Raw genomic sequence first — 20412 nt, forward strand, 5'->3', positions numbered from 1 at the left:
CAAATCCTTGAGGAAATCCGGCTTGGTTTCGTCTTGGGTGCCTTGGCGGTACTGAACCCGCGGCCGGACCGCATTCTTAGTCATTACCCGTCCAGGACCCGTTTCCAGCGCGGTCCGCACATTTGGCGACGGTTCAGAACATTATTATTATTATTATTATTATTATTATTATTATTATTATTATTATTATTATTATTATTATTATTATTATTATTATTTGCTAGGGGCTTTACATCGCACCGTCACAGACAGGTCTTATGGCGACGATGGGATAGGAAAGGCCTAGGAGTTGGAAGGTAGCGGCCGTGGCCTTAATTAAGGTACAGCCCCAGCATTTGCCTGGTGTGAAAATGGGAAACCACGAAAAACCATCTTCAGGGCTGCCGATAGTGGGATTCGAACCTACTATCTCCCGGATGCAAGCTCACAGCCACGCGCCTCTACGCGCACGGCCAACTCGCCCGGTATTATTATTATTATTATTATTATTATTATTATTATTATTATTATTATTATTATTATTATTATTATTCCGAGGTATCTGTGGAACAGCAGAGGTGAAAGAAGGTGCTGGGTGGAATAGGTCTCAACTACAAAATTAAAGTTAGTTTAAAACTTTAACAAAGGTTATATTTTCTTTTCAAGATCAAGAAATAACAAGTATAACAGGTACTCAGTAGCATATCAACAAATTAAGAATGTACAATTGCAATTTGTTAATGGATTTGGGGTTCGAGCCCTCGACTCACAATCCTTGAGTAATGAGCCCAACTTTATCTATGTACAAAGTTCAACAAAGGGGCAGAAAACCCCAATCATGCCAAGGAGCACTTGCTCCCAATTACCCATTTAGGCCTCCTCGAGGCACACAGAAAATCCACTTTAAAGAAAGAGCAAACCCGCTCTCAAAGTTCAAGCCTATTCAAAGGCCACACCAAACTCCACCTTCAATCTGCCCTCCAGGCACACAAGAACAGGGGTAATAATACCCAACCTACTGAGGCCTATTCATTAAAGAAACAGGTCAATTACATGGCCCAAAAACGATAAGAAAACATTATTACATTACGAAGAGAAGAAAAACGATTATGAAAACGTAGTCACCTCAAAACAATATGAGTGGGAGCTCGAGAGGGTTAGGCACTCTCTATCCCAATATATAGTTAATGAGCCAAAATTTTACCAAATGTCTATTACATTTTAAAGATAGGTCACATGTGAAAAGTTTCGAACCTGCCCCGAGGGTTAAACTGCTGAGCTAGCAAGAAAAAAGGTTATAAAACGGCCATTACCTGGTAGCTGAACTGCTGCCCGAAGAAAGAGGCGCTTCCCGCCCCCTGCTACACAATTACACACTAAGCAAGATGTCGATGAAGTGGCCCCGAGACAAGGAAATCAGCAGTTTAAATACCCTCGTAGAACATTCGAGACCTTTCAAGAATGAGTATCCACACCCCCCTCAACTTTATTGGATAGCTAAAGCAACATATCCATATCGGAGAAGACGTACGTTATTGGTCAAAAATTAATTAGAGAAATTCGGGATTGGATAAATTCAAAACAAGCAGGTAGAAATAATTAATGTTGCCAACCCACAAACCACAGAACAAAATTTAGTAAAGACAAAACTTATGAATACAAAATTTAAAAAAAAAAAAAAAAAAAGAACAGTTCCTTCACTTTGCACTAGGGTGCACAATTATAGTTCTTAAGTAGTGCCATCTAGAAGAGAATGTCCACAATTCTTGCTACAGAGCGAACAAATACAAATCGAAATAGACATAGTTCAGAACACTTCAAGATTTACAGTAGAGGCATCTTCCGAGAAACCTTTGATGTAATACAGATTTTAAAGTTCAGAATTTCTCCTGTAGAGAGGTTTCAACTGGCGCAATATTTGATTTAGCGGCGTGGAGGTGTACCGCCTGGTACAATTATTATTATTATAGATGTTCTGGACCCCATAGCAAGATGCAAGACCGCTACTTGGCGGTAAATTACATCTGCTGCCATTGTCATTGTTGACATTGTGACCAGCACCATTGTCGCGCGTAGGCAAGTGTGCGGGATTTCTGGCGATACTATTGACATACTTCCGTGTATTATTGACCTTATTATAGAGGTGAACAATTGGACGGTCAATCTCATTCCTATCGTTTATTTCAAAGGTGTTTAAATTTTTATTTATATGCCAGGAGAATCTACTGTAATCTAAGAACGTTCTCCGAAGAAAAAGATGGCTCTTGAACCCAGGAAAGATTAAAAATGATCGGTTTATGATCAGAATAAGTACATCGAAAATCTACAGCCTGTTTCCAGACATTGGACAGGGTCAGGAATGGAATGAATGAAGCCCCCATCTGGCGGCGACAACTGGAATTGTGCCGGCTGCCGAAGCCTGTCGCACTCCTCTTGGGCAATGGATAATGAATGACAAATAAAATGAAATGATATTGGACAGTGTGCTGGAATGAATGATGACAGGAAAAACCGGAGTATCCGGAGAAAATCTGTCTCGCTTCCGTTTTGTCCAACATGAAAGTCACGTGGAGTGACCGGGATTTGAACCACGGAACCGAGCTGTGAGAGGCCGGCGCGCTGCCACCTGAGCAACGGAGGCTCCTTATAAGTACATTATGAACAGTAAAATCAACTGGACTCACCTCCTTTTACACCCCACCGCCGTCAAGTTTATTTACAACCCCCCCCCCCTCACACACACAAAATTAAAAGAAGGCATGTTTCTTTATGTTTAAAGGAGATTCCAAACACCAATGTTCACGTCTATTACCTTCAGCTTTGGGATATAAGTATCCCCATAAAAATAGTTCACTTTATTTCACTCCTTTTCACACTCCTCCCCCCCCCCCCCCAAAGTGAATTTTCCGGCAAAAAAATTGTTTCTTTAATAGTAAAGGATCTTCTATATACCAATTATCACGACTCTAACTTCTTCAGTTTTTGATTTCTGTGTCCTCATGAAAGGAATTCAACTCCATTTTACTCCCGCCCCCCAAGATGATTTCCCCCCCAAAAACGCGTTTTTCTTTGTTTTTAAAGGAGATACAAATACCAATTTTCACGTCTGTAACAACTTTAGTTTTTATTAGATGATAGTGTTCTCATACAATTAAGTCAATTAATTTTTCAATTCTTTCACCTCCCCCCCCCCCCCACTTCATTGGATTTTCCGAGAATACGAGTTTCTTTACTTTTAAAGCAGATTCCAAATACTAAATTTCTCGTCTGTAACATATTCATTCTTGAAATATCAGTAGCCTAATTAAAATAATTCAACACCATTTTCAGACACTTTAACCCCCCCCCCCTCCTTCCACCCAAGTGGTATTTCGGAAAACTAAAAATACACGTTTCTTGATTTTTAATAGAGATAAAAAATACCATTTTTCACTTCTGTAACTTGTTAAGTTTTTTGAGATATACTGTACAAATTCTCATTTTAAAATTTCACCCCCTTTTTAGTTCCCCTTAAGTGGAGTTTCCAAAAACAAATCACCTATGTTTCTTTACATTTACAGGAGATTCCAAATACAACTTTTTACGTCTGTAACATTTTACGTTTCTCAGGTATTCTGTAGATATAATCTTTTAAAAAATTCACCCCAACTTGTCACTCCTGTTTAACCGCCATTAATTGGATTTTCCAAAAACAAAAAAAAACACGTGTTTCTTTATTTTTAAAGAAGATCCCAAACACCAATTTTCAGGTCTGTAATATCTTCAGTTTCTAAGATTTATGTATCCTCAATAAAGGCATTCAACCCGTTTTTCACCCCTTTTCATCCCTCCTATTGGAAATTTCCGAAAACAAAAAAATACGTGTTTCTTTATTTTTAAAAGAGATCAAAAGTACAAATTTTCAGGTCTGTAATATGTTCAGTTTCTGAGATATGAGTACCGGTATCCTGATTAGAGGCATTCAACCCCTTTTTCACCCCTCCTATTGGGATTTTCTGAAAACACAAAAATACGTATTTCCTTACTTTTAAAGAAGATTCTAAATGCCAATTTTTACATCTGTAAACTTTTAAAGTTTTGAGATATAGATACACTCATTTTAAAATTTCTCCCCCCCTTTTCACCCCCTTAGCGACGGAATATCCAAAAATCCTCTCTTAGCGAGCACCTACATGTTAATATGAATGTATCCCCAAAATTTCATTTCTGTATGTCTAGTAGTTTTGGCTCGGCGATGATGAATCAGTCAAGACAAGTTACTTTATATATATAGATTTTTGCGGATTGGCGAAATACGACCACGGAACTTGCAATTAAATGTATTATTTTACACTATATATCTAATAACAGATAATGATGCATAATTTGGAATTAAGGATAGAAGTTGCGGATGGGGAGGTGGGGGGATGAGGGTTTGTAGCCATTCCAAAGAAAATAAAAACTGGCACAGTAGACAGTTGAGAATAATAAACCATACTTAAAATGGCGCACTAGTTGGACAAGGTTCGCCATCCCTGTTCTAAGGTGTAGATAGAGACGATTCTTTTCTATTTCGCAGAATGGAAGTTTTTTTTTTAGTAGGATCGATGTCTGGCTAGGGCGGGGGCTCTTTCTCCGAATAGCAGGCCTCTGACAATACACCGATCGGGAGAAATTTTATACTTTGCTGACAGGTAAAGCAAGCAAGGTACATAAATAGTTTGCTTTTCTAGGTCCAATTCGAGCCTGATTTAATCTCTCACCGAGGTCGATAGCTGCAGTCGCTTAAGTGCGGCCAGTATCCAGTATTCGGTAGATAGTAGGTTCGAACCCCACTGTCGGCAGCCCTGAAGATGGTTTTCCGTGGTTTCCCTTTTTCACATCAGGCAAATGCTGGGGCTGTACCTTAATTAAGGCCACGGCCGCTTCCTTCCCACTCCTAGCCCTTCCCTGTCCCATCGTCGCCATAAGACCTATCTGTGTCTGTGCGACGCCAAAAAAAAAAAAACCTCTTTAAAAGCGAATGGGTGGGATCTAAGACTATTGCTTTATTGTCCTTTCTGTTGATGGATATGATGTCAGCCCTCCGTTTAGAGTCATCGGTAGAGATGCAGCGACAGGGCGAGGTGGCCGTGCGGTGAGTGGCGCGCGGCTGTGAGCTTGCATCCGGTAGATAGTGGGTTCGAATCCCACTGTCGGCAGTCTTGAAGATGGTTTTCCGTGGTTTCCCATTTTCACACCAGGCAAATGCTGGGGCTGTACCTTAATTAAGGTTTCTAAGACCAATTTGGCAGGTTTGTTTCTGGCTCAGTCCGGTGGTATTTGAAGGTGCTCAAATGCGTCAACCTTGAGTCGGTAGATTTACTGGCACCTAAAAGAACTCCTGTGGGACAAAATTCCGGCACGTCGACGTCTCCGAAAAGTCGTAAGTGGGGCGTAAAAACAGTAACATTCTTTATTATTCACCGAGCCCCCGTGGTGTTTATTGTTGTGCGCCGGCCTCTCACCACTGGGTTGGTGGTTCAAATCCCTGTCACTCCATGTGAGATTTGTGCTGGCCAAAGCGGAGGCGGGACAGGTTTTTCTCCGGATACCCTGGTTTTCCCTGTCATCTTTAATTCCATAAACACTATCCAGTTTAACTTCATTTTTTCTGTCAGCCAGAGGAGTGTGACAGACTTCGCCAGCCGGCACAATTAATATTTTCGCTGCTAGATGGGGGCTTCATTCATTCATTCAGTCGAATGACTTGAAACAGGCTGAGAATTTTCATTTTCATTTTTACTCAGTATATATATATATATTGAACCCGACAGGGGCATGATCCAAGGACCTTGGGTTGATATCGATCTCCGTAATTACGCACGCAATGCTATTAAAGGGAAAGAATGCTGAAAATGATTAATATTCATATCATTAATAGAGGTCATACTGAAACTAATTAATATTCATACCATTGAGATAGATAAATTGTGTCTTTTAAAATTATTCTACGAGATTTCTTTGTCTGCGACTTATTGCGCAGTATTATCCTTTGTGTAGCGGGGGCCCCGCAGATGAAGCCAAGCCAACTTAGACCCGGGAGGGGTTATGAATGGGGATTCCCTGTGACATCACTCGAGAGAAGACATCCCTCCTCAAGACTCACAGAAGGAGGGGAAACTAACTTTTTCGAAACGAAATATAGGACCCATCTTGGACTCGGACTGGCCAACTTAATTACCTACGATCTAGAAAATTAATGAAACTCGAATTAGGGGCTCATCTCCCGATTTGAAAGGGATAAATGTTACTGGGACATTTATTTAGAGTGTTTAATGTCCTCTTCCGTGATAACTTTCAGCAGAAGAAAGAATCCTGTGTTGTTGCTGCGTGGAAAAGTACTGAGGCCATCTGGTTATTCTCATGACACGTCCTCGACGGAGGGACTTCACCCCGTGTGGTAGGGGAAGCAGAACAGATTTTAATTAATTTAAAGAGATTCACCGAAGGATAATTGAGTGGTTATGTCTCAATCGCACCAACTAGATACTGGTCACCGACTACCCGTACTATCTTACCTCGAGTACGCCGGGAATAGGCGCTACGCAAATTAGTGGAAGGGGTATTGCTCCCTTGTAAAAACTACTGCAGGAAGGGACAAGCGTCAGTCGGGGTTAGAGGCTTATCGGCGGCGAAGCTACGCTCGGTTAAGCCCTCGTTAGTTCTTTGTTCAAGTGAAGTTAACTCCTATTTTAGTGAAATAATACAGCTCGCATAAACAGTGTATAGTTCGATCTCTGTGACGGCTGTGTTAACTTTTTAGAAAACCGTGATGTGTAAAGTAATATTATTATCATTACGATAGTATAATAATCTGACGTAGCAGCAGACTGAATAGGAAAACCGAGAGATAGACGAGATTCGGTACTGAACCGCGGGCTACGCAATAGCTTACGAGATCGTGACCGGACGTTCACAGTGAACGCTGTTAACCGAAGTGTGAATTAAACAGTGACGTTGTGTGTGCACAGGATTAGCGGCCAAGGACTCCACCAGCATCGAACAATGGATCTTCAACTCCAAGATGGAATGGAAACTGAAGTAACCACCGTGGTGCCCATGGAGGAGGAGTAAGCTCAGGATGGACCTCCTGAGTTGGCGCAGGTGTCATCATCATGTGATAGAGATGAGTACAAAATTCTAATATCTGGCATGCATAGAAGGGATGGGAATATTTGTTGTAAACTGACGCTATAAGAGACTAAATATGTAGTTCTATTGAAATAGAGCGCCGGAACGGGCGCGTAATTATTAATCCTTAGTTTAGGAAACCGACAACAGGTCTGAGTAATTGAGTGTAAATAATTTAGGGAATATAATACTCTAGCTTTGCATGGGATGGAGATTCATTCGATTATTTCTTTCTTGGGAAATTCTGTTTGTTTGCGTCAGAAGACCAGGAATAATTAGTTTATGGGAGTGCAGTGAGAGTAGTTATTAGAGTATTCATTAATTTGATAAGTATATGGTATGTGAAACGGTAAGTGCTATAGTACGTAAGGCACGCAGCTGCGAGATTCAACGGCCGGACTGACACCCACAACAAAAACTCCACCCTTTGAAATACTTAGATAGGGAGTGATAAGTTTAAATTGATTCTGTGATTAAATATACCAGGAAGTGATCATAATAAGTGTGTTAAACATCGATTCGTGTGAAAATTAATTAATTAATTAATTAATGCATGTATTGCCGTGTGACGATAAAGTAACCATGTGCCGACCATCGATTAAGCAGTCAGTAATCAGATGTTAATTGCCGCGCGAGTGCTTAATTGTGTTGTAATTGCTGTATAGATACCGCGCGATGACCATGTATAAGCAAGGTAGCGGGTAAGCTATGTAGAACGGCAATAATAATAATAATAATAATAATAATAATAATAATAATAATAATAATAATAACAATCAGGCAAAGATTACCATTATGATACGGGAGTCGTGTTGTAAAAAAATGATATGATTCTGCTGGGTAGATATGTGTTTAATTCAAAGTGATTTGCGCGAGTCTGGTAAGGCCGCAGGATATTGGAGATGTACTTCCGAGTGAAATGTTACGGTTCCCTTTGGAAAGGGAAGGTTGTGTGGGTGTTGACCCCATGAGGGTGGTCAACCGCCGTCTGGCCTTGGCCCAGTGTGTTTCTTTTTTGTTTGAATGTCCCGTAAGCGAGGAAGGAGGGACTTGGCTGTGGAAATGAAGTTGGTTTCTTTCAACGGCAAAAATAATGTGATTTACCTAACACAGCAGAGCAGTGTATTAGTTAACAAGCGACCCGCCGATAATGGTAATGCTTGCCAATGAATCGTTGTTAATTGTGCGAGTATAATTAGATAGGGATTACAGGACCCTGCCTTCATCGCAAGAGGTTGTCAGTTCGATGCTCGACGTAGGCATTGGAGGCCTACAGCGTCAGAAGAAAGATCAAGTGCCTTTTATGTATTTTTTCTTGCATATCATGTACCATTTATGTGTTTCTTTATGTCATGTGTGGTTGTACATAAGGTCAGTGGTGTTTCTGTCCATCAGCTTGGCGATATCCAGGATAGCGAGGGTCGGGTTCGAACCCAGATGTTGTATTATATGTGTGTATTTTATTTTACGTCATTTCATTGGGAAATCTAGGTCTTTATTAGAATAAGGATTGCTCAGATGTGTTGTCGGACGCATGTTAGATTATGTGTTAGCGATAATATAGCCTCAGTGTTGTGATAAAATTACTATTCGCTTTATGTCACGATACATCGCTTCGCGATAAACGTACTCGTTTCTATCACGTATAACGGACAGACGTCCGCCAAACAAACTACAACAAACATTTGTAAATTTTAATGTAATTCATTAGGGTTATTTCATGCGTCATTTCCCATTATCATTAAGGTTCAATAAACCGGTTTGTGAGTTATATATTTTAATTCGAATGTGTTCTCATTTTAGCTATATGCCCCGTTTCTCCTCCCTTGTACGCCTTTAAGTTGACTTTAGTTCAGCGCCTATTATTTCATACTTCTTGACCCGTCAGCGACCCTGTAGATTCCACGCCGGTGCCATATAGAGAGGGGGCGGGTGCAATATATATATATATTTTTTTGCTAGTTGCTTTACGTCGCACCGACACAGATAGGAAGCGGCCGTGGCCTTAATTAAGGTACAGCCCCAGCATTTGCCTGGTGTGAAAATGGGAAACCACGGAAAACCATCTTCAGGGCTGCCGACAGTGGGGTTCGAACCCACTATCTCCCGGATGCGAGCTCACAGCTGCGAGCTCCTAACCGCACGGCCAACTCGCCCGGTCTGAATAATTTTCGGTGAAAGACGAAGAGTTAAGTTCCTAAGTGATTTAAAACCGGGTGAGTTGGCCGTGCGCGTAGAGGCGCGCGGCTGTGAGCTTGCATCCGGGAGATAGTACGTTCGAATCCCACTATCGGCAGCCCTGAAAATGGTTTTCCTTGGTTTCCCATTTTCACACCAGGCAAATGCTGGGGCTGTGCCTTAATTAAGGCCACGGCCGCTTCCTTCCAACTCCTAGGCCTTTCGTATCCCATCGTCGCCATAAGACCTATCGGTGTCGGTGCGACGTAAAGCCCCTAGCAAAAAAATAAAAGTGATTTAAAAACATTAAATGTATTTAAACATTCACGTCTTCCATCAATCCACCTTCATGCTCAACCTTAGACGGAGTAGCGGCATTAGTGTCTCTATTAACAAAGACTTTATGGAACTTAAGGCCCTGTTTTGCTCCCATTCATCACCAAAATTCATCCTCAGCAGTTTCTTCACATCTGTTTTTCTTTTCTTCTTTAATAGAAATGTTTGGTCGAATGATAGGAAGGTTAAAATCATAAAAATTAATACTTGGCTTGAGGACTTTCTTCGCTGCTCCTATGCTTTCGTTATAGTGTGGCTCGCCTATAGGAAGAATGGAGCCAATTGACAATGGACTGCGCCTTATAATAAATCTCATTGTTTTTGCGAACCTGAAGTGCTACTATTGAGGTTTTTGCAAGTATGTCCGTGAGATATTTTTTTCAGTTATGAATTGTACAGTCGTCCCCTAATTTGAAAATAGTCCCAAGATCATGTAAGATTTTCAGATAGTCATCGGATGAATTATTGTGCCTATCTTTTGGAGTTCACGTTCTCTTCTTCCGAAAACTCGATCCTGTGGGATGAATGAGTGACCAGGTATGGGGAATATGAGCTCTATCTCCTTAGTTTTGCTTGGGACACAGACACTCAACCAGTACATAAGCATGCAGATCGTGGAAGAATTCTTATTCTGGCTCCTGCACCCATCTACGAGCAGCCTAATTTTACTCTAGTCTTCCATTTTTGTATTTTGTAAACGGTGGAAGACTTTCGAAGAAATCTTTGCTGCAATATGGCACAGTCTGCCTCAGTCCATGCACAGATAAAAACTTTACTGTTTATATTTTGAAGTGCCCTCACAGAATATAAAGTTGTATAAATACAACTGGCGGCTATAATAAGCTGCCTGGTGAAATATAGGTAATGCCGTTTATTTTTCTGGCAGTCAAAGGAGAACGTAATGTCTCCTGCCTCTTTATTCCTCAAAAGGGAGAAGAATGCGTCATTCTTCCGCTTGTGCACAGCTAACTCTGTTTCATAGGAAGTGTCATCTGCTTTAATTCTGAGTCGGTATTAGATGGATTTGGAGCATATTTCGACTGCTGGTGACCCAAAACTTAGGTTGTAGTCTTTCATGAAGATATTGTGAAAATATTAATACTTCACTTTCAAATTATCAATGACATTCTTATTATACTTTTGGTGACGTTTTGCTATTGAGAAGTAGCTTTGCATGTACTGGAGTGTTCATTGGGCTGCCCTACGATAGTGTGATTCTACAGGGACAAGGCTCTAATTAAATTCCTTCACAGCAACTCTTCTGGACTGATACGATGAGAAACATGGTCATCACCTCTTTTCTCTTTGGGGAGTAATCCAGACTGAAAATTACTTTTGCAAATTAGTTTCACTCTCTTCTCATTTATATGTAGGATGTTGCAGGGAAGACTTCTTGCATACCTGTATTAGTTGTGTTTTCTTGTCCCTGGTGCTGAGTACAAAATAGCTATTCCACCTTTCATTAGTTTGTTTTCTTTCACCTTTGACTCTGCATATTCGTAGAGACTCACTATGAGTATAATTCAGGACAAATGTTCCTTGATAAACGTTTCCCTTCTCAGCATAGAATGACTGACAAAATTTACAAACGTCCTGCATAGAAAACTCTTTACACTTCAAGACACCGCTTACGAGCGTACATATCGGCATCTGTGGTAGTCTCTTCTGAGCATAGAGTTTTCATTTCGTAACATTTTTCATCCACTCATCCTCATTCCTAGTACGCTTTCTCCCTTTTCTGCAGGGAGTAGGAAATACTACAATGTTTTTCACACTATCTTCACTTGACTGTTTGTCTGCCATTATCTTGAGTGGGAACGAATGTAACAGTAAACAACTGACAAAAAGTATGTCCAAACTTATTAAATTAACCAAAAAATGTATGTAAGCCCACTATAACTTAGCATAAAGCGCACAGGAAGCACAAGGACTTAGAAGCATTATTTACCCATAACCTGTATTTAAATTGTTTTTCTTAATGTGCAATAGTGTCACCACTAAACAATTATCACCATATCTGCAAAGAAATTACATAAAATAATCGTTTTGCATTGCCTTTAAATCTAGTTGTAGTGGACGATATGAGGCAGCTTTGAAACAATAATGGCAGTCCTTGTTATGCAGTAGGTCAATACTGGAGAAGAGATGTTTTGTAAATGTAAATTGTGATGCACTCCAGTCAGCCATATTGATATGGAGAAAAGACACTTTGGAAACATAGCTCATATTTAGCCTAATTTTGAGCTTGTAAAAAGGACATTCTGCCCCAAAATTTATCTCTATTCCGTGGAGAAAAGGATGGACATTATCACGGTACCTATAAGTCAATTTCTTCAAAATGTGCAGAAAAGTCGTTTTGGAAATATATGGGTAGAAGGTTATATGCGTTCACGTAATTTTTAGGCGAAGCCGTTTCAGAGTAGGCTGGACAAACGAATACCATGGAACCAAAAAATCTATGACACAATCTAGTGATTTATGTTCTAGAAGATTAACCACAATTTCATCAAATTTGTGTTCTAGAAGATTAACCACAATTTCATCAAATTTGTGTAATGACTCATTTCCACGAACCAGACACACCATGAACCAAAGTGCGTTTCCAGATTCTGTCAATCACTATGTGACGGTTATCACATAATTTGGTGCCAGCAAAGGTAAGTATCCTTTACAGATTCCATTGTAATATGAACTACGCTATATATTGTAATACCAGCTGATGTACCCGTGCTTCGCTACGGGATTGGATTCTCAGAGAGACTGACCTTGTGGTTTTCCTAGCTGAAGTCAACATATGCCATTACGAAAACGTCGGTAGGAAAGTAGCAATTAAAAGCAATGATATCATATAAAATACTCGATCACAGGAAAAACCGCACATCCTCTCACTTTTAACGAACAGGACTACGCTGCCGATCTAACAGTTCAAATTCCAGAGCTGGAATGATCAAAGCCGCAGATAGCCGTGATCCGTGAACACACTTCGTCTTTTTTCGGCAGGGAGCGGGTCGAATAGTGGAGACTCCCACGGCATAAACTATGCCCTTCTACTAATCTGTTTCCTAGGAGTACCAGATGAGTCGGAAAATCTTAATTCACTACACTGGCGGCAGAAAAAGCTATCTGACTTGGAGGCAAATTTTTCCTCCAAGCCAGAGGAGAAACGCACTCTTCACTGCTAATTTGGAATAAAATGAATGTAGAATTTAATAAAAGTAAAGAGGAAGAAGCTTTAATTAAGAAACGGCTCTTTTCAGGGTCGAATTTTGAGTTATTTAGTGAATTGTAGTACTATAATTTGGAATAGGCCTAAATTGTTATTCTATACCAGGCCATACTACTACTACTAAGTGAGCCTCTGCCTTAAGTATGCACACTGCTCATTCAAAAGAGCGCGTCAGATTAGGGATCGCATAGCTGGAATACTATGGTGAACCTGTGTGTTACGTACCAGCTGTATCAGAAAATGTATGAAGCAGAGGAATGACATGCTAAAGACTCTCCAGCTACTTCCCGCTAATATTCAGTCAGGTTGTTATACTCGGTACGCAGCAGTAATCCCATCTATCGGATTTGAGAAGTAGCATAAGAGACAAAGAACATCACATCAAACAATGGTCAATATAATGTTACTGTTGATCAATGGTATGCGCTTTTGATATTGAAGGTCTTCACAGTTAGTTTTCTTCCGACACTGAAACACCACTCTTACCATAGTCGGTACGGTAAAACTGATTAATTCATAAATGATCGGAAATTGTATTACCTATAACTTCTGTTATGTAATACTTTTCGATAGCACCAATAACATAGGTATTTAAAAATGACATTTTAGGCGCCTTCCCCCAAAACTACAATTCCATCCAGGGTGTATAATTTTTTTCTAGCTTAGACTGTTACGATTTTCATTAAATTCGGTTAACCCATTTTCTCGTGGCTCGGCGTAGATACAGACTTAGCAACAAAATTACAATTTCATAAATATCTGTGTTATCACAGTCGATACGGTAAAATGTATAAGACATAAATGGTCGGAAATTTAATTCTATATAACTTTGGTTATATAGTATTTACCGATACGACCACTAATAATTTAAATATTTGAGAATTAAATGTTAGGCCTTCCCCTAAATTACCATTTCACTCAGTGTGTATAGAATGATTCATAGCCTAGATTATAATGGCTCATTCTCCGACTACGCATGCCAATTTTCATTGAGAGAACCACTCATAATATAAATATTTAAGAATTACTTTTCTGACCTTTCCCTAAACTAACATTTCACTTAACGTGAATAAAATAATGTATAGCCTAGATTGTAGCGACTCATTCCTCGGCTTTGAATACCAATTTTCTTTACGGTAGGACCACTAATAACACAAATATTTGAATAAATTTTAGGCCTTCCCCTAAACTACCATTTTTATCAGTGTAAATAAAATTATTTGTGGCCTAGTTTGTAGCGACTTATTCCCCGACTTTGTATAACGATTTTCAATAAATTATCTTTAGCCGTGTTCTAGTGATGCGTGTACAGACAGACAGACAGACAGACAGACAGACAGACAGACAGACAGACAGACAGACAGACAGACAGACAGACAGACAGACAGACAGAAATTACGGAAAAGTAAAAAGTGCATTTACTTGTTACTGTGGACATGACCGATACAGAAATATCATTCTTTTCAAATTATGAGCAATGTACAGACAAAACTCTTCTTTTATATACAGGTTGTTAGGGGTATACGTGCAGATATTAAGCTAGTCGGCAAAGAAAAATACATCTCACAATATATGCTATGTACTTTTTACCTTGTCCTATTAGTTTGCCCATAACTGAGCCAAATATTTCAGGACCTAATGTGTTTTGAACGGCCGTAGCAGGATATGCCGGTTACGTCATTCTGTCCACGCGTAGTGGAAGTACAGTAGCAGAGTATTTTGGGCTTGTTGAACCTGTTTCTTATCGCAGGCCAACACATGTTGTTGTGCACTTCCCCTAAAGGCTTGGCAAGTAGGAGAGGATGACTCACGTGCCAGGCCACTTGCTGTACTCGAAAACCGGCCTAGGGTAGTCTGTGTGAAATGTACACAGAATCTTTGCAGTGACCTCGAAGATCCTTACCAGCACATACATGCGAATCAAGTATTGTGTAGTTGTGTGTGATTTATAAGACGTCAATGGCATTACTCAGTGATCCAAGCTGACAAAATGAAAGGAAATAGTTAATAAGTAAATGTAAAATGAGCGCAACATTTCTGTGCTGTTATTGCGACAGTCTACGATGAACTTCTGACAATAGACAATGCGAGTTGTCTACGCTTATTCATAAACTTTTCAGGTCAATGAAAGGACGGTGGACATTGAAAGAAAAGGCTATAAGTATTCAGTCAAATTGTTATTAATGAGACAGATTTCAGAAACCGTAGTTGCAACCATGCGTGAAGATTGCTCGAAGGAGAAAGAGCTACTGTGGAATTGCCGCCAGGCATTTCTAATAGAAGGCTTCTTCTTCTTCTTCTTAATCTGTTTACCGTCCAGGGTTGGTTTTCCCTCGGACTCAACGAGGCATCCCACCTCTACCGCCTCAAGGGCAGTGTCCTGGAGCGTGAGACATTGGGTCGGGGGATACAACTGGGGTGAATGACCAGTACCTCGCCCAGGCGGCCTCACCTGATATGCTGAACAGGTGCCTTGCGGGGGCATGGGTAGACTGCAAGGGATAGACAAAAAAGAAGGAAGGAAGCGGCCGTGGCCTTAAGTAGGTACCATCCTTGCATTTGCCTGGAGAAGTGGGAAACTACGGGAAACCACTTTCAGGATGGCTGAGGTGGGAATCGAACCACCTCTACTCATTTGACCTCCCGAGGCTTAGTGGACCCCGTTCCAGCCCTCGTACCACTCTTCAAATTTCGTGGCAGAGCTGGGAATGGAACACGGGCCTCCGGGAGGTGGCAGCTAACCACACTAACCACTATACCACAGAGGCAGACAGAAGGCTAATTACTGGACAGTAAGTGCCAATAGGTAATGTAACAGACCCATTTAATTAAAACTTCCGTAATAATAATGTTACTACTACTACTACTACTACTACTACTACTACTACTACTACTACTACTATTACTACTACTACTACTAATAATAATAATAATAATAATAATATCCTTGCAACAAACGAACAACAGGCAATCAGCCAAATCGAAACCCTCAAGAAATGCTCAGAAAAATTCGGCCTACAAATCTCCTTCTCAAAAACCAAGGTCATGTGCAACCACTGCAGCCTCCAGAATTTGAACACGAAATTTGGCACAATCGAAAAAGTAACTGAGTTCCGATATCTCGGAGAAATTATAGTACCAACAGGAAAAGAACAGAAGTCCCTAGAGGTCCGCATCCAGAAAATGAAGAGAGCCCTAGGTCGAACGCAAAACATTTACAACAAAAAATGCCTTTCAATCTTCACCAAAATTCGACATTACAACACTGTGATCAAACCTGAAATACTATACGCGAGTGAAACACTGGATCTCCACAGGAAAACAGTACTCGAAGACATCCTGAAAGAGGAAGTAAAATCATCAGAAAAATTCTCGGCCCAAAACTGAACTGACGAACGATATAGACTGCAATCTCGTACAAAAACCGAGGAGCTCTCAAACCTTGCGGCCGACATCAGAATAAGACGCCTGAAATTTTACGGACACATCAAACGCCTTCCAGAAAACAGACTGACAAGAATCTTACTTGAGGCAACAGAAAACATAAAAACAAATAGGTGGACAACGGAAATCCGCCAATACCTGGAAAAATCAGGAATCAAAGTGGCTGACATCGCTAACCGAACCTGCTACATAACGAAAATCAACAAGTGGGAAGTAGAGTCAGAGATAAACCACAAGAAGAAGACAGGAGCTAAGTGGACAGAAGAACGAAGAACCAAGATGAGAGAAAAACAGAAGGCTGCCTGGCAAAGAAGGAAATGCACAACTTCTAAGTGAGCTTTGCGTGATCAGTTTTCTGGTCTTTTTCGCATCTAATAATAATAGTAATAATAATAATAATAATAATAATAATAATAATGATAATAATATCTTTACGTTCCACTAACTAATTTTCACGGTTTTCGGAGACGCCGAAGTGCCAGAATTTTGTACCGCAGTATTCTTTTGAATGCAAGTAAATCTACAGACACGAGACTGGCGTATTTGTGCACCTTCAAATACCACCGAACTGAGCCGCCATCGAACCTGCCAAGGTGGGATCAGAAGACCAGCGCTCTATCGTCCGAGCTACTCAGACCGACATTGGAGCTTAGAGTAAGTCGGTCGTGTGGTTAGGGGTGCGTAGCTGTGAGCTTGCATTCTGGTGACAGTGGGTTCGAACTCCACTGTCGGCAGCCAGGATCGGGCCTGCTAAGTTCATGAAACCAGCGCTTGAACCGTCTGAGCCACTCAGCCTGGCAACGTTTATTTTGATACATTTAATAGGCACTGCAAAATCAGCGGTAAGCTAGAATGCTTTCATTTTGCATTAAACATGTTCTTTTCGTTTGGAAGCACGAAAGGAAGGTACGTTTAATTTATTTTTATAACATGTCCCCGATTGATATGAAGCAAAACGTTCGATGTGTTTTGACATTTCAATTCCGATACTACTCACTTTAAATCCTATCCCATGCATTCTTTCGTTGACGTAATAAACCTTATTTACGTACACGTCAACACGGGGTGTTTCTACATACGGCGAGTTGGGCTCCCAAAAAACCATGATTGAAATCGCACTGTGGGAGAATATTCCGCGTAAGCAGTTCGACAAAAGCTCTAGACCTGTCACGTGCTGTTCCTAGCGACGGGGATGTGGCTGGAGGGGTTCCCCGCCCCCTACATGAAACCGGACTGGAGCAAGGCCAACTAGATAGACAGGCCATATGGCTCCCTCTCCACTTCGGGCGCTACGTCATACATGTCGCCAGCCGCTTCACTTCTCGCCAGTGACTTGTAATAGTAATGTTATTTGTTTTACGTCCCACTAACTACTCTTTTACGGTTTTCGGAGACACCGAGGTGCCGGAATTTAGTCCCGCAGGAGTTCTTTTACGTGCCAGTAAATCTACTGACACGAGGCTGACGTATTTGAGCACTCTCAAATACTACCGGACTGAGCCAGAATCGAACCTGCCAAGTTGGGGTCAGAAGGCCAGCGCCTTAACCGTCTGAGCCACTCAGCCCGGCACCGGTGACTTGTAGGCTGATTTGAACCTCGCAGCAGTGAGGCTCTCGATGGTGTTGAATGATTTAAACGTGTGTGAATATTGTGAATTATGTCCACGTCGTGTTGTATACCTGGTTGTAGAATCAACTACAGTTCAAAACACCCTAACATTTCAGTCTTTAAATTTCCTACTGTCTTGTTTCGGAAACAAAAGTGGATCATAGCCATCCATCGAACCGAATTCGTCCCTTCATCAAGCTCAGTTGTGTGCATAAAACACTTCGACGAAGTTTCGTAATTAGGGACGATTCTGTTAAAAGACCTGATGAGTCTATTTTAACTGTAAAACCTAACCATTTAAAACTCTCAAACGACGCTATTCCTAAGTTTGAAAATGAGCCTGCCTATCTGTCTAAAAATCTTCCAACACCGAGCAAAAATCCTATTCAAAGACAAAAAGAAATTGAAAAACGGGAAGAGGAAGGAAAGAAAGAAAGCTGAGGAAGAATATGACAGGATCAAGGACTTCGATGACGTTCAGGGTAATTTCAGTATTAAAAGCAAATTCGATTTGTACAAAGTTTTCGTCAATTTTAACAGCCAAAGTCTCTGTATTTTCAAAATGTATATGACTGAGGAAAATATTCCGAAAAATTGGCACTTCCTTAACATTAAACGAGGCTCTTGAATTTAAAGCCATTAAACATGATATTTTCATGAGTGATAACCCCGATATACGTGCATTAATTGACGGGGGCAAGATATTAAAATGGTCAAATTAGAAAAGTATTTGTAACTTCCTGTTTAGACCTGCTTGTACAGTAACTCAAAAGTGACTGTTCACGACAAAATAGAATCTGTTCACAAAAATAATCGATGAAACTGAAAGTGAAGTTGATGAGTGTATCATTACCGATAAATTATAATTTTGTAAGGAAGTTAAATATAGCCTTTGCAAAGAAAGCATCTTAGTCCTGTATACTAATAACATGGTTCACTTCAATATTTTTCGCATTTCCTGGGGCGTAAACGAAGATAAGACAGTCAACGTTTCTTACAATGCCTCACCCGGTTATTCAGTCTTTTACTGCAAAACTGGGCACGGGAAATTCGGGTATTGATGATTCACATTGGAATTACTTGAAAAAGAAACTAAAATTGTTAAAGGAGCATGAAAGATTTTGTAACTTGTTGGATTGAATCTACGTAAAACGTGAGCTGAACTATAAAGGAGGAAAGGTTTTATTTTTTGTTTTTGTTTTTGCTAGTGGCTTTACGTCGCACCGACACAGATAGGTCTAATGACGACGATGGGATAGGAAAGGCCTAACAGCTGGAAGGAAGCGGCCGTGTCCTTAAGGTACAGCCCCAGCATTTGCCTGGTGTGAAAATGGGAAACTACGGAAAACCATCTTCAGGGCTGCCGACAGTGGGATTCGAACCCACTATCTCCCGATGCAAGTTCACAGCCGCACGCCCCTAACCGCACGGCCAAATCGCCCGGTAGGAGGAAAGGTAGAGGGAGTTGCTTTTAGTAGTAAAAGCGGAGAAAATAACACTACATTAGCTACAACTGCACAAACTTTTATGCTGTCATCCAGTCTTTAAAAAATAAAGACGTTGTTGATTTGTTTCCTTGTAAGAACCTAATGTGATATTTCTTAGAAGAACTAACTTTGCAAGTCTTTAAAGTGTTAACAGAGAGGCATAATTTCTAATAATAACAGTGTTAGTAGGACAATGTTTGAAAAGCTGTGCAAAAGCAATTTACAAACCACTTTTCAAAATCCATTTCACGAAACACAAAAAATAAATAATTGTTTCATACTGGTCATTTATTTAAAATCTTAATAAATAACTGGCTTAATCAAGCTGACAACTTATCCTGACTTTGACAACCCTGAGTCAGACAAAAAAATGTCTGAGTCTATCTAGTGCGGTCTTGGCTTGCTCCTGCCCTGGACCAAAAGGTGTTGTACCAGACTCTTTTAGAGCTACAAAATGCAAACCTGTATACTAAAATTTTGCATGAGGATTCTCAGAGAAAAATTCTGATTTCGCTTGTCAACAATATTCTGGAAAACGAAAACGTCATGTGTAAAACATGCAGTGATTAAATAATTAGTTTTAAACATTTCGTTGACAAAATGTATATGACTGAGGAAAATATTCCGAAAAATTGGTACTTCCTTAACATTAAACGGGGCTCTTGATTTTAAAGCCATTAAACATGATACTTTCATGAGTGATAACCCCGATATACGTGCATTAAGTGACGGGGGCTAGATATTAAAATGGTCAAATTAGAAAAGTATTTGTAACTTCCTGTTTAGACCTGCTTGTAACTCTTTTGTAATATATTAATGAATAACAATAGAAGAGTTACCGTAGACAAACTCATGGCTAAGAAGAAGAAATCCTCAGGAAAATAAAAAATGTATAAACTGAAACCTTAGGATTCGTTAGGTAAGTTTTAATTTGCAGCTTAATTTCTAAGAAAGGTTTCAGACTGTTGTTGTGAACTGCCATCATGTATTTTCCTAGTAAC

The sequence above is a fragment of the Anabrus simplex genome, chromosome 1 (assembly GCF_040414725.1).
Source record: "Anabrus simplex isolate iqAnaSimp1 chromosome 1, ASM4041472v1, whole genome shotgun sequence".
NCBI lineage: Eukaryota > Metazoa > Arthropoda > Insecta > Orthoptera > Tettigoniidae > Anabrus > Anabrus simplex.